General features: G+C 33.7%; 1 long non-coding RNA gene across 1 annotated transcript; it reads left to right on the top strand.

The window, feature by feature from the left end:
- Positions 1-383: 383 nt before the first annotated feature.
- Positions 384-4288, top strand: LOC138705672 (uncharacterized). Its single transcript, XR_011333726.1, has 3 exons — positions 384-484; positions 1536-1619; positions 4045-4288. It is a non-coding gene; the product is annotated as an uncharacterized lncRNA (long non-coding RNA).
- Positions 4289-16972: the final 12684 nt, after the last annotated feature.

Genomic DNA, 16972 nt, shown 5'->3' with positions numbered 1-16972 from the left:
GAACGGTTGAACTCAAGAATATATCTTACATTCCAGACTGAAGCAAATACCGACAAATTAAATGTACACTTTACCCATTTTCTGATTTTATAAAAAAATGTGTTTACTATTTTAACCAGCATTTGATACAAACAGATCAAAAATGATTTATTACTAAAGCAAGACTACATAATGAAGTGGGAGAATTTATAGAGCAGTAAAATTCATAATGATTTCAAGACAACTGCGCAACTGTGTGGTTACAGATTTATGCTACTTATGCTTTAATTTTTTCCTACTTAAGAAACTACTTACAGTCACCATAAACTTGTATTCTATGCGACAATTACCGTATTATATGCATTTTGAAACGTAATCTATACTCATGTGTGTCGCTCCTGACAGGAAAAGGTATATCACACGCTTATGTAAGCCCTGGGTTATAAATACAGGAAGCAATGCAGCGACAATTCTCTAAAGGCAGTGAATCTCGGCACAAAAGCAGGTAAGTATGTTGATTACGGAATAGATGCTACCGTAACACAGATTTTGAACTGCGTAACCTGTAAAATGTATGGTACAGCCAAGATCACAGAAAGAAAAAGGATCTAATTAGGTGATCTATTAATTGTAGGTCTAACGTTTTGTCCAGAAAATAATTTCTACAAGTTTCATGTTAAAAAAATAAATAAAGAATAAGAAAAATAGTGTAGTCCCTCCCCCGCAGCGGCTCTGTGAATAGCGCAAGCTCTTCCCAATTTCCCGTCATTGTACATAAAGCAAAAGCTAAATGATAACGGAAAACCCCGTCAAAGTACTCTGGTGATCGAGATGACCGATGGTCGATCGTGATGTTTCATCGGGAGTTTGCTTTCTGCGGAGTCAGGACACGAGGCAGCCAGCCTGCTGCTTATAGTACGACGAGCTACCGATCGCGCGTGTATCATGACTCTCGGAAGGTCGTTCTTAATGAAATGCAGAGATCTAAGAAGGAGGCCTGTCGAGTTTGTTTCACCCTGTTAAAAAATATTCTATCCTACACTCTTACCCATTCATGCTTTAACCGTTTAAGGATTTTAGCACAGATCTTGCAATTAGTTCTCCATACGAAATAAGGTGAAGTTTGTAATGTCTTGGTTGCCTCTATCATGTTAGAAGATTGCAGGACACTAGTATCCACTATATTGACAAATTTGAATTATAGGCCTCCTTTACAATAGTTTTTCCCCACATTATTGTGCCTTGTGCAGTAGTGAATTCCTCGTAATAGTAAAAAATCTACAAAATTTAATAATATTAATAAAATACCGTCTGTTTCAAAGTAGTAGAATGCAAAACTGACAATAACTTTATGATTAGACAATACTGTCTGTCAATAAATTTATGCGTAACGCAGTAAAAATATCACTAAGAAAATTCTCCGCGATTACAGCACGTTCCAGATTTCTTACAATGCATGATACTCCTTTTAACGTCCATATTATCAATAAATTGAAATACATTTCATTTAAATCAGTCTACTCGAATATATACCAATATGGAATGTTTGTTCACAGATTATTATTCCAGATTTCTTTTCCAAACGAAGTACGGGTATGGAGGCAAAGACGCTAGCAGTCGTAATGGCATTTCTGATTCAGGTAAATTTTATTCATTATATCACCTATTCATTTATTTCCTCCACTCAACCACATACACTGCTCCGTCGATTTAAGAGAATGCGTTTGAATCCAAAGAAAACAGAAAGCAGTACAATTTGGTCTGTTGTTGTGACAAGAATTCCAGCCGAGTATTTCTGACAAAGTAAATATTATTCAGCGTCTTGAGAACGTCACAACTGTTAAGGATATTGCTGGAGAATGTAAGGTACTATAGATTTATTTGTTTATTTATTTACTACTTTATTTAATGATTTATTTATTTTATGATTTATTATTCATTCATTCATTTATTCACTCACTCACTCACTTCTTCATTCATCCATTTCTTCCTTCGTAAGTTCACTCACTCACTCACTCACTCACTCATATACATTACATACTACATATGTATGCATATACGTATGTACGTAATTTTTTTTGTGCACTTATTTCTGTGTTAATGTGCACGCTGAATGAGATTGTAGTGCATATGCATAATTTTCTCGTTTCTAGTGTCGTGGAATGGGTTTAATGACTCAGTATATTGTTATAATCACATCGAGATCATCATAATCAATGGCGTATCAACAAATTTTTCGTTATTGAGATATCTTCATTGAACCTATTTATGTTTGAAGAAAATCGTTTGAGAATTAAAATGGACATGAGAAAGAATCGAAGACAGTACCTGGTTATTTAGACAGGGATAGGAAAATAATTCCAAATTTACACGGCTTAATGTAAACTTGCAGTTTTGTTGATACGTCCTTCTAGCATGATGCAGTCGACGTATAATGATAACGTCTCGTGTATAATGTAATTAGCATGAACTCAATACACCAGAACTTTTTGTTTAATCTGAAGGAAGCTTCCAGAAATATTATACTGAATTCTTAAATCTTGTAAATGTCTTTTTATAAATAATATACGTATAACAAGTCGCTTTATATAAAATATACTTATTTCCCCTATTTCATTCAAATAATAAATTATTCACCTGGACTTAATCCTGTAAGAATTGCAATTTTGCCTGTTTCCTTATTTCTGCTATTATGCAACAATCTTCATCAAACCAAGGTTCATTTTTCTTGGTTTCATAATAGCCCTATGCTCTGTTCAGCTGCAATATTGATATTATCTCTGATATTTTCCACACGATATTAACTTAGTATCTAATTCCTCCGAAACTTCGTCGAAACTTCCAAAAGTGGCAAACCTATTTCAAATTTCGACCTGATACTGTTGCTTAGTTTCCTCGTCTTTAAATTTCGGTTTCGAAGAATATTTATGTATATCCTGATGCGGAATGCTGTAGTTTTGACAATTAAATTGTTTGATGTGGCAAAGTTGACTAACCTAACTCCGTTATCATTACTAGTTACATGTAAGCTTTCTTCCTTTCCAATAGTCGGTTTAAAAATATCCTCTCATCCTACTTTAGCAATGAAATCCCCCCAAAAAATTTTCATGTCATATCTAGATAACTGATCAAAAGTGTGTTCCAATGCCTCATAGAAGCTATCTTTTATATCAGCGGTCATTAGCACAGAGCACCCTGGGGCTAGCGTCTCTTACCCGCGCAGAAGACACTGCATTATGGTGTATTCGTAGCTGCTGGCGGATATGCTCTCTACCTCTTCCTGCTGCACGACGGAGCACAACACGTTGCTCCGCTTACCTTTTACCCTTTTCAGCGAGTGCTGACGACTACTGCTTTATATGGTCTTCTTTCTCTTCTGTAAGGGCGTGAGCATTTATAACTATAATATCGCACAACCTACCCTTAAGTACTAAATACGATAACCCGTCACTGATTAATTCGACATTTTTTACTGCTGATTTTATTCTTTTATGAGTAAAGAATCCTATTCTTAATTGGTGATTATTGTTTCCTTCCCCGTAGTACAACAACTTATCCCCTATTGGCAATATGCCATTCCCATCTAACCTAACCATCTGCAGTACCACAAAGTCTATTCTATATCTAGCTAGTCTTTTGCTCCTGATGTTACCTCTCCTGTTCTATAAAGACTCGTGATATTATGAGTACCAAATCTCATAATCTTATTTCTTTGCTGTGGCCGCGCCAAAGAAGCAGTCCCATCCCGAAGATTACAATTCTTATTATCAAAATTATCATTTTATTGTTTTAACTTTATTGTATAAACTTTCAGGTAGCTAGAACGTTAATCATGAACATGAAATGTGGCAATGTAATTACAATTATATAACATTTTCAGAATGTTCACTGCACTCCTTGTCAAAAACGAACTCTCAACAGAAATGTGCCATCAATTAATATGTGGAAAACTTCGACCTCTTGTCCATCATTTTATTAACTCTACATGTCTGCTATTGCGGTTTTGTTCAGAACTTATTTGCCTCGATAAAGCTTCTCAACTCACATTAAGCTTTTATATTACAGGAATTGATATTCACTGTCGAAGGGGGACTTCTTAAGACCCTTGGATCTGCTCTGGGATCTGTAGATGATACACTTGGAAGTATACTTTAGCTGTAGTAAGCTGCTTCCTTTTACTAAGGAACCATTTCATTGCCATAATAATTTGGAAATTATATTTACGGAGTTTGTTGTAGGACTGGTTCTGCAACTATTTAAGGATGCTGTAAATATATGCTAATCTTATTTGAATAAAATGCTTACTCATGCAAACAAAGAAGTATTTTACTCATACATCATACGCTGTGAATATTTGGGAGCGCGTCACGCAGCCGGTCCATATTACAACACATGCAGAAACTATTAAACATTATCACAGTCCGTGGTTCCTTTCCATATGAAAACCAGGTAAGTGGAGAAAATGTAGTTTCGGAGCTGCTGAAGACAGACGATACCGGAGGAGAATAAGTAGTGATCGATAGGCTTACATGTGGTTAGCCATATCGTTGTGATGGCATTAATGTTTTCATTGGCAGTGCTTACCATTCCCAGCAACTACTTCCGAAGTTAGTATGATAGATTCTAAATGACGATGAAGGGCATGGCTTTCTTCTGCAAGGAAGTAAATCTATGACCGTGTAGTACACTTATGGCACGCAAAAAATCTTTCAACTGACAAAGGGCTTCAAGCAAAATTCATTTGCCATTTCTCACCTACGTTGAACCTTGACGCATAATAAACTCTGTAGTTGAAAACTCCGTTAGATTCGTAAAATAATAATAGCAGAGTGGACCAAACTCGTTTAGGAATATTTAAGTAACACATTTTAGTTAACCATTCATTATGTTGTTTTTCTGTGGTAGCAAGCTCTGTTACGAGTTAAACTACGCTAACCATGAGAATTTACTAATCGGTCGTGTGCGAGCGGTTAAGTAGCTAACCGTAGCTGTGAATCCAAATGGAGTATGGTGACTACAATAACGGTGTATAGTACAAAAGAGTTTTTGACCAATTATGAATGATTGGATACTGTAAAGACAAAAAAATAATAATAACTGTGTCAGATCATAACATTTGGAGGTACGGAAGATGACTTATTAGATGGTATGACATTAAATAATGTTGACAGAAAAAGAATCGTTCAAGAACGAGGCTTGGCGAAGCCTAGATTTGAATTAAATCAATTAATTGGTGAAGAGTGTGGACAAATAGTATTTGAGGTTATGTCCACACGAACTCTAACTTACGCCTATGCTCATAGTCAGTGTTGACTATTTAGCGACTTTTAATTGTTTTCAGAAGACAATTTCTATTAACTTTTATACTGTTTAAATAGGGATTTAGAGATTTTTCAGGATCCTCTAGCGACAAAAACAAAAGTTTATTCATTGATAATAAGAATAAGTAATCTAGTGACTTCTGAACTACGGTTTGGCGACTTTCCGTATTATTTTCTCTTTAAATATTAATAGCCGTTTTCTCATTATTGCAGTTTTTTCTGTACTTAAGGGGAGACTCCATTGAAAATCATGAAAATTTTCCAAAAAATATTCATTGGATATTTCACTCTTTTTGGAATGTATATTTTCATACCACACATGGATTTAGTTCAGTTCTGATTACAAATATGTTTAAACATTTTTATAAATTAAGATTGTAAGGAGGCTGTAAAAAAATTTTTTTATCAAAGAATGCTTTTCTTTTTATAAATTTCTGATTACAAATCTGGTAACTTTTTGTTCTAAAGTTGGCTCCCTGAAGTTACTAGATGAATGTAGCGGAGGAGAATCTTAATAGGTGTATGCTACATAAATATTCATTTTACTTTGAAATCCATTTTTCCATAAGTTTATTTTTCTTGATTCAACACCAACTTTCTTATGTCAAAATATCAATCAATTTGGATGAAATATTTACTGCAAGTATTTATGAGACAGCTACATGTTTCTATGCATTTATTTTGCAAGTTTCGTAACGAAACGAAGTTGGTGTATTTCTTTATATTCTTATTAGTTAACCACGTATTCTAACCGAGATTGGTGCACTCGGTCATAATACTGTCTGTTAACTGAGGAAAAGCCATGGTCAGTATAATATGAAGTTCAAATATTTATTTAGAAATAATACTGTGTGTAACAGCCACTTCGGCTTTATATTATCGTGTGAGGTTGTTTTCTAGCTGCTAACCTTCATGTGTCTTGATAAAACCCGAGAACTAAGGACGGGACGGCATTAATCACACAGAGTTTCCGGTATCACATGTTCCGGACAGCGTCGTATCGCTACTTAGTTCATGACTGATGGCTCTTCGGGTTACCTAAGGCGTAGTGTGTTAACAAGTAAACCTGGAGACGAAGCAAGGTCAAGAATCGTATTGCGCAGCAACAGTATACTTCTTGGTATTACTTAGTTATAATTAAGGTCCACATTCTTGCATTGTAAAGTTATCTATTCCTATATTTTCAACGTTAATGTTTCAATTTAATTATTGTGTTTCTGTTATCAATGGAGAGGTTAAAACACTTTTTAAGACATAAAACTCTTTTATATTTGGTTAGTAAGATAACGCAACTAAGTGTTTGAAAATGTCTAACCTATTTTACATTTTTTATTTATTACTTTGTCTTATTTATTTATTTATTTGTTTTATTTATTTATTTATTTATTTATTTATTTAATTTTCACTTGTTTTTGATTGGCATGAGAACTTATGTAATTTCCTTGGTTCTGAAATTAAAGTTAAATGAAGGAAGAAGGTTTACCTTTCAAATCATTTACAATTATTTTGTTTCACGGTGACATTAAAATTTAATTTATTCATTTGAGTGTTCTGATTAATTTACAGTAAAGTGTTTTTTTTTTCATTATCGTTCAAGAAAATTTATTGCATCATTAGTATCATTGCTGTAATATCTTCGAAGTGATTGTAGGTGATACGAAACCTTTTTGTGATGAATATGAATGTTTCATGAACACTGAGATGTTCTCATTTCGATATTAAATATGAAATAAACATACTTTTTTATTTTTGCGCGTAGGTGGAGTAAATTATTATTAGTACTAGTACCTTACTTTGTCCTAAATGTAATGGTAGATTGCAAGTATTTTTTCTCCTTTTCTTTCCTTCTTGTTTTCTTTCTTCCTTCCGTTCTCTCTTTCTTTCATCCTTTCTTTCTTTCTTTTTTTTCTTTCTCTATTCAATTCAATAAGTTAATAGCAGCTATAAAAATCTAAATGGAATTCATAAACCTACACAAAAATAAAAATTTTCAATGAAAGTTTACATTCAGTTTCTAGACTAGGCTTGCATAACTGGGCATCAATTGTAGCGTTACGTCACTCGCTCCTTTCTTCCACCCCCGCGCCATTGACTTGCTAGGGGAGGGGATTTGTATTCAGTGTCTGTCTTATGTGATTGCGTACGGGCCAGAGATACGTCATTCAACGCCGGTGGACTGTAGACGGGGAACCAACGCTTTCCTCATGCTTTCCACCCCTCTCTCGCCAGTTCTGTATCCCTGTTATAGACCATGAAATTTCGGAAAATACAATCAGCAGACTGTACCTACAAGATGTTGGAATGTGAGCTAAAATATATAGTAAGAGAATGCACAATAATATTAATTGAATTAAACTAGTGGAGAGACAAATCATGAAGGACAAGACCGACCAGATGACTTCTGGCCTTAACAACTCATTCGTCACCAAAGGCGATTATCCAACCAGTACGTGGGTAAAGTGTGATCAGCACTATGATTCTACCAGCCATTATATCTGGATTACGAAACAGAATTTCGCAACTTATTGTAGCTTCCCAAATTTATCACAATGCTGGGTGGACACTGATCCCTTACACTGTTGAAGGCCATAAATAGCTTCCCGCCCACGAGTACTTGAACCAGCCTGGATTGGCTCACAAAGCGAGTAGAAATGAGTCAATCTGCATTTCGAATTGCCTTCTTAATGGTTTGCAGCACTTCTTTGATTCGTGTTTCTGGTTTTCGTTCTATATGTTCTCTTCCTTTATTCAGATAATGTTTCATTCTTTTAATCAAACTTTGCCTTTTTATTTTTTATATCATGTAACTGTGTGGGGTACGAAAGAAGGGAAGAAAGACATGGCCAGATCGCAGAGGCATTGCTTAGATCTGTTCAGAGAAACAGCAGGAGCAATATGGTCTGGAACAGCAACACACCGAGAAAAATGGAAAAGTCTATAAAGAAGAGCGTTTCGAACCAAAACAATGTAAATGTGAAGGACAAGCGACTTATAAGAGGGTACTCAAATTCGAGTCTGTCAGGATTTGAATTTCCTCTGTGCTTCATATGATAATGCATGTCATTAGTAGATCTATGTAAAGGGAATATAGAGGATGAATTGAAATGTAGTGTGAATGCCGAATGCACAAATGGAAAGAAAGAAAATAACCAGACACATGACTAACATAAACAAATCTCAATTTTATTAGCTCCCCAATACTGACAGTAATCGAGCTAACCCTGAAATTTCATGGCCTGGTTTTTACCTGATTATTTAACGACGCTGTATCTGATTTTTTGGTTCCATGAAAACCATCTAGACATTATTACAGATAATTTTGTAACAAAACAGAATGAGGACAATAATTATTATATAAATTCAACAATGTATAAGAAACTAGAGCTGATATGGTCTAGCCAAAGCCATTTTCTGAATCAGTGAATCAAATAACCCCAAGAACAGGTCTAAAAACCAAGGCACCAAGAAAAAAGTTTTTTTTTTTTGTTGTCCTATGTAATAAATTATTATAGAAAATAAACTATTATATTTCATAGTGATGTTTTAATTTTTCATAATGATATGAATTATTCAAACTACTAAAGACACTATGATCTAATAAAGTTTTATTACATTTAATATTTCTCTTTTATTTTATTAACACACAATGTTACCAAAAGAGGACCTGAAAAAAGATAAAGAAAGAATTCCAACCTCAAAATCAAAGCATTATTATTTTTCTTTTTATTATATTTTCCTGCTGCAAGTAACGTTATCTTCTTTCAGATTTTTGTTTTAGGCTGAAATTTTAGGGTAGCATCACCTAACTCTTATATTTTCAATTTTTGTAACTTTTTAGAGAAAACTCTTTCATTTAATGTCCAATGAATTCATATTGTTCAGAACAAACACGCGTATAATAAAATTACTAATGAAATAGAGTACTACAATATAAGGAGTTAAACTCTCATTGTGCTAATAATCCAGTGTCTCACACGATGATAGGGAGCAACTCCATGCTTTCCAGAACTCACACATACGCACAACCATTACTTCCGTATTTGAGTCATTCCACGTAAAATCGCATAAATTTTAACTCGAATTGACCTTCATATCTCTGATTTAGATAAAACAAATTTTACACATTCTATGGATTGAAAAAATAAATACGTGTTTTATTATTGTTGCCTTTCTCGATTATTTTATTAGATGTGTTATCAAAGATTCTGAAATAGTTAGCGCATCATTATTGTTAAACGCCATTATCTCCACTAATAATCAGCAAAGAGATTTGATCTTTGTCTCAATTTTAAGGTGACAGTACATACTTTATTCTTCGCATAATAATATAAAAATATGAGTTTATTAACTTTTTTAAAAAACATTTAAACATATAAAAATATGTTTTAATGCCACAAGCTTACTTTAAAATTACAGAAAAAATCCTTAAATATCTTGAAATTATTTTAACCATCCTAAAAAAAAAAATCAGAATGCTACTCTGAGCCGTTGAAGGATAATTGAATGACTCACCAAGCTGCGCGTCTTGAGTTCTCGGGCTGCATAAATACTGTTGCAAGATGATTTACACCAGCCATTTCCTCCTCGTCCTCTCCTGTGATCACTTTGATCACATTTCCGTCCCCTTCGCCTATGTGGTATCTAAGCGGTTACGTCCATTTTCGGTTTTCCCCTTCAAAATTTTCTAGAGCTCATTCAGTGGAGCAGTGTAAACCAGAGTGAGACTAGTGGCCAACAGGCTTGGAGCTCACATATTTAGTTTCTTGCAGCCCCGAATCCCTTGCAAGGACGCGTTTTGCGTACCTTTTAAATTTGTCCTCCCAATTCTCCTCTTTCAATTCAATTCAATGTGCAGGTGCACCTCCGGATGAGAATCATGTGACCACTTTACACTCTTCTACGGTCAGAATATCACTCTTTCACGTAATTTACGTCATATAGTGCTGTATTTAAATATTGTTTTTGTACTGCACTATTAAAACTAATCACCTACAACCAATTCTATTTAATGTCAACCACTTTACTCTCATGTTGAAGTGAACAGTTCTTTATTATGGCCTGAGATTTTGTCAGTGGAACAAAAGAATGAAGTTGTAAGGTACCTCGTACCACTTTTGCTTGTTGGTACCTTGAGTAGAAAATATGGCTATGTTTTTTTGTATTCACTAAGGGTATAAAATTTAACAAAACAAGAGGTGCTAAGACCAGCAACGAACAGTTCTGAAGATGACCCATAATAGTTCGAAACATGTAAAGAAGGTACGTTAGAATTTAACACAAGAAAGGTTTATCATACATATTCCGAAGTGATACAGTGTTAAAAGTTGTGTAATCAAGATGTTAAAAGGAATATTAGAAATGTTTTTTCTCAGCCCAGTTATACAGTTTCCTTGGTGTTACAATAGGATCTATATATGTGTGTAAATAGGCTTTATATATAAAGCCTATTTATACCAGGTTGGAGACTACCTTTCATAGCAAGCCGCTTAACGGCACCTCCAATGCCATCACAAGGCCTTTTTCCATGTGATGTAGCGAAAAAATGTCACTCAGCACGAATCCCAAACTCATCTTCGTGGTGACATAAGTTGGAAAAATTTGTTATATCTTGTATTGGGCACTTGATCCATCGGATATGTAAACAATTTTGTTTATAAATTCCAAATCCTGCTTCAAAAAATGTATTAGTTTGGTCTGGAAAAGATGTACAGTACTGGAATGGCAATAAAACTCTTATGTTTAATTCCATTATTGTTTTTACAGTACGCAACAAAAGGATGGTTTGTGGCCTGATTATTGTTCTAATGGATTCCCTATACCGAATCTTGGACAACAAAAGCATAATTTTCTGAAAAATAACATATCACTATGCACTCTCCAGACACTAGTTTTTCTTTGTGCTATTTTAAAAACAAATTTTGCTGCTGAGCTATAAACGTGTGAGGCAGTAAGTTTAATAGTTTTGAACAATTTAGCTAGGAAGTCCTCAACTGGTGACATCAGGGTTTCTACACTTGTTCGATCCACTGTGACCCATTGACTATAGGTAAGTTTTTCTACAGACTATTCATCAAAAAGATACCGTAAATACTGTGTTATTTTTTCAGTTCCTGGGCAAGCGTCACATTTCTTTAAATAACAGTTGGATGATGGAGGATTGCAGATAATTTGCGACAAACTGTCTTTATAATTAGTGAGAATGGGTTCTGAACTTGCAGTGAGACGAGAAATATTAATTCCATCAGGCGTTGATTTAACATTTTCATGATAACGACAGATATATAACGCATGCGTGCCATTTGTTCCAGGGAGTACACATTCCTTTGGTCTGAGTTCGCAAAATTCTGAAAGCCCTATTTTTATATCCAAATATTGGTCTTTGAAATACAGGTATGTTTCCTTAAGATTATAGGTAACTCGCGATATGACCAGAGATGTTAAAGCGAGTATAAATAACAGCAAAACAAAAAAGATTACAAAAACAAAAAAGATTACATAGTATTAATCTTTTCTGTTTGTGAACTCTCTTTCCATCTTCTTTAACTGAAACACAATCCTTTTTATCAGCATAACTCTCCTCATATCATCAGAAATATAAAATTGAACAACCTTTTCTACTGTACAGTAAATGTTCCCAAACTTTTTCCTGATTTAGGATTAGGAGTAGCCAAAATCCCCTTGTCTGCTCCTATGTGTTTAGAAATTTGTATCATGTGAGTGGTGACATTAAAATGCTGTTGAATTTTACTGTAGGACCAATTTTAAAAATTGTTAATATTTTTTACTTTGATATTTCTGTCGTCTGTTTCATGGACTGAGTCTATCAGTTTCTGTATTACATCGGAATTATTCGAATTTTCAGCTGAAGTTGTGTTTTCTGTGATATGAAATATTTTATGTTTAGGTGTATCTATAATTTTCTGTAATTTTTGTTTTGTATATTTTTTTTATATAATTTTGGCTTCTTTATTGGAGATTCTCAATCGTCACTGAGCTCTCACACATCTTCAGTAAATTATTTTTAAAGTTATTTCTTACTCGAAAGCAATCTGAAACCAACGTAGTTCTATATGAAATATATTATACTTATAATTTTTGCATTTTTAAAGTAAGCTGTTATAAAAAAAATAATTGTTTAAAAAGTGACCCTCTAAAACAGTCTCATTAATAAATCAATTATTGTAATATTCAATTTGTATCCATTTCAAATGGCGCCAACAATCAACGTCTATGATGCATTAGAATCTTAACAATGAGCGTTTTCATACTACGTTGCGCATGAATTTGTCATAAAATTAAATAGTAAAATATTAAAGTATGAACCGAGAAAAAATTACAGATCACTTATTTTGATCTGCAGAACATATTTTAGAAGATTTAAGCAAATACTAAATAGTCACGTTTCGTATACAGGTGTTGATTTGACGTGGAATGACTCACACGCACACAACACAACACAACACGATATCTACTTCGAAAGTCTTAGGAATTATCGTTAGATAAATTAAAGTGCAACTGCTAAGTGCAGATGGGACATTACGTGCTCCTAGAACTAGAGGTTATCTGTTTACAGTAACACTGCACCACTGATAATGTCTTTCGTTGCGACATACGTTGCCCCCTCATTATTCCCTCTCGCTGCGACACAATCAGTAAATTATTTGCACAGCGACTTTTTATTCGAATAGCATTATAATGTCAATGCAGTTCCACATAAAATATTCCAAAGAATATAATTATGTTTTTTTCCCTTTTAGAAGTAGGCCCCTGATATACAAAAACATATTTTAAAAATATAACCCCCTAAAAGGGGCCCATTTTATGTTTTCATTTAACACTAAAAATTAGTATATAATAGTGCAATTCTTGCACTTAAAATGATATAAATATGGAATTTCTACTATAGAACCTTCAGTATAATACGTTGCACTATAATTTACGGAAAAAGTAACATTTAATAAATAACTATATAATTGTGTCAGCCAGAAAAAGTTACACATGGATTATTTAATTTAATCAACAGAATATATATAAAAAAATTGGAGCAAATACTAAGTTGTCATGTTTTGTAGGTGTTCGATTTGACATGGAATGATTCATTTCACTGCGGTATGTCATTATAGCAGCAAGATCATTTTTAGATTCGATACAATAAAGAATGTAAATAAAATCACGTAAATTGAACAACAATAAAAATAATGTCATCGAATGAAATGATTCGATTATTACGGCTCATCAGTATAGCAATATTTATTACTATATATATATATATATATATATATATATATATATATATATATATATTGAATAATTAAGTAACTGTTATAACAGCTATATGAAAATTATTAATTGCACTATATTTCGATAAAAAATATGTCTGGAACTTAGCTCTGAAATCACGAATAAATTTACACAGAAGCTGAAAAACAAAATTATGCTATTAGACTTGTTTGTTTTTCTTGTATAAGTTGTATTTCCTTGTTGAACTTCATCCAATCAAGAAGAAGAACCGAGAGCCTTAATAGCGTAGCTTGGCAGGTAGTTTCTTCTTATTAGAGCCAAATGCTAGTAATTAACCTTGCTTTCATAAAGTGAAGTGAATTTGCATCTTGGATCACTGGAATTGCTGCGTTTTGAATCTCTTGCATCACATTAAGAACACCTTCAGAACTAACATAATCTCAAAAAAGAAAAAAAAAACTATAGTTACTTAATTTTAATTCTCATGTAGAAAAATAATCGCTTCGGTTGATGATAATTGACAAAGTAACATTTATTCTGAACCTCATTTTTTAAGTGTTATACCGTATAGCGAAGTAGAACGACATAATTATGAATTCCCATAGTGATAATGCAAGCAAGTTTAACACGTCAAGAATCACGTGTTACGAATATTAATAAGAAGGACGTTCTTGGGAAAAGATAAAAGCGAACTCAAAATGTGTACTACAATTTTCAGTACATTTGCCTCCATTTTGATTTCTATTCCTTCAGTAGGCCTACTGGCGCCATAATTTATGACAACAGTAGGCCTACTCGCGCGGATTATATATTTTGTAATCCATCGTTTTTTTAACAATAAATTTTTTGTACGTAGGAATATGTAATTTTTATAATAGTAACATTAGTTTACTGATACTTTTAAACTGTTTGTGATTTAACAATTTAACTCTATTTGAAATTTAATATTTAAATAAGTGATGTCAATGTAATATAATTAGTGGCACTATGATGCAAAAAATGTAATTAAAAATTCTATTGTTATTATTATATAGACTTAATTGCCAGCTATAAACTATATTCTAGAGTTGCTATGTCCTACTCCTAAAATTAAAGTCACTATTGGTTTCAAGTACATGTCTGTTTCAAATGAGAGGAAGTCATTGTTCTGTATTATCAAATATGTCCCCGTAATCATTTACATTGAAGGATAAAATAACCACTGCAACAATAGAAAATACGTGTAAGAATGTCTTATTAACAGAGTATAGGAATAAATCAAATTACAAATAAGGGGAACGAAAATATACTCTTGTATTCTTCCCTGTTAAAAACACTGGCGTTAGCACTCGCGTGGATTACATTTCTAATCCACTCTAAAAACACATATATTGCTACACAGATAAAAAATTACAATTACATCCAAACACTCCAAACATCAGAGCTAAACTGTAACAGGTAGGTACTCAACATTGAAAGTGGAAATGTGATGACGTAATAATCAACAGTGGCATACAAGTGTATGACGCGCGAGAACTGAAAGGTTAAGAATGTAAATAACGTATCTTGTAATTACTTATCTGAGCAATACCTACCATGACAATTAAAGCCCAGAAGGATAAAACCAATTACGGTCGGTTCTTGTTTGAGATTGTTTAAATTTCTAATGTTGATTTTTTCACACTGAGTGTTTCAGAAATCCCCAGCACCATAGCTTTTCCCTTCATCTTTCTTGGCTTCCTTCTTCCTCATTTTTGACATCTGGCCATCCTCTTGAAATGAGTATTTGACCCTTTACTCTCATACAGCCTCCTCTTGTTTTGCCTCGCTACAATCTCTTATACTACTCTTGGAAGATCCTCCTGTCTGACAGCAGTCTTGCGGTGTTGCATGGCACTGCATCTCATATTGTACTCTCTAACAGCATTGCAGGTTACTATGTCCAGTTTTTTTTGGAAATAAAATTTTTCTTTGGACATTTTCGCCATATTGAAGCGTGCAAACTTTGATTTTCATTTTGGATTTGACTACGGTGATATTAGTCCCCAAAAGCATCAAAAGATAGCAGAGCATGCTCTGATAGCATGCTCTGAAGCATGTACAGCGAAAACTGAGGGAAATTTGAATATGGGAATCTAAAAATAAAGATATTACTTCCAATTGAGGAAAAGCGAGCGTTGCACGTTCACGCGGCATTTTAAAAATGGCCACCTGACCTTTAAAAATGGCGGATGAAGGCTAATATAGAACAAAAACGTAGACAAGTGTGTAAAGTCATATTTACGTTAGAGAACACAAATATTGAAAATGTTTTGCCATTTTTTAATAATTCAGTCCTAGTGTCCCTTAAGATTGGTAACTGAACTGCCGACCAGACACTGAGATCTGAATAAGCGTTGACATTATATTGGACCTTACAGAGGATCGAACTTGTAGGAATTGGGTACATGTTGAGTTATCTCATATTTTACTGACTTTACACGTTTAAGCCACATTAGATATCGAAACCTCTGGATATACATAGTAGCCTATATCTCCCTAGGAAATTTAGGAACTGAAACTCAGCACCATCGCCGAGCTGGCCACCCACTGCGGACTCTTGAGCTGATTTCTAGTTGAGGGGTCTACAATGGAGAATTCGTGTCTAAGTACTTTAATAGTACTGCTTATTGAGGAAGATGATGATAGATGGCAGCACCCGTCTAAGTCTCATAACCAGGGAACGGATTTATATGGACTAAAAATATATGAAATATGTAAATATATATGTAGTTATTTTTACCAAAATATGGAATTAAATATGGATTTTTACCAAAATATGGAATTAAATATGGACTTAAAATTATAAAAAAATGACTATGTACGTTAAATATTGGTACATTTTAATCAAACTAAACAAAAAATATAATGGACGTACCTTATCTTCCAATGTAGTTTCAACAAAACACAATTTTTATTGTCTGTTACCATAACAATAGGTTACAAACATTTCTTTCAAGTGCTGAAAAGTGAATCTTCTTCTATTGTCTCTGAGGATAGATTTATACTGACTAAAAGAGCGTTCGACGTCACAAGAAGTAACTGGTACATAATTCAATTTCACAATGTCTGCTGGGGATAAGTCCAAGTTAATCTTCACTGTTGATTCACCACTCATCACAGCAACAACCTTTTGTAGTTCTTCATATCCAGGGTTTTTTGAAAGTACAGTGTCCACCTTAGCTCTTACTGCATCTGCAACTTTACCTCTACCACGATTCAGTTGTTCCACAGTACTATTTATAATTTCAAAACTTTCAGATAGTGAAAGGTGCCTATTTTGGAGACTTTTGAGCGTTTTTATGATGCATGAAAATGTATGCTGAATGTGAGCTAAGTCATTCTTCACACTTATGTCACAGGTAACTGTTTTCGCAGTATCAATTGAGACTGCATCTTCAGAGTCCAATGCA

The sequence above is a fragment of the Periplaneta americana genome, chromosome 9 (assembly GCF_040183065.1).
Source record: "Periplaneta americana isolate PAMFEO1 chromosome 9, P.americana_PAMFEO1_priV1, whole genome shotgun sequence".
In the NCBI taxonomy this organism is placed as follows: Eukaryota; Metazoa; Arthropoda; class Insecta; order Blattodea; family Blattidae; genus Periplaneta; species Periplaneta americana.
This window is presented reverse-complemented; position numbering and strand designations above follow the sequence as displayed.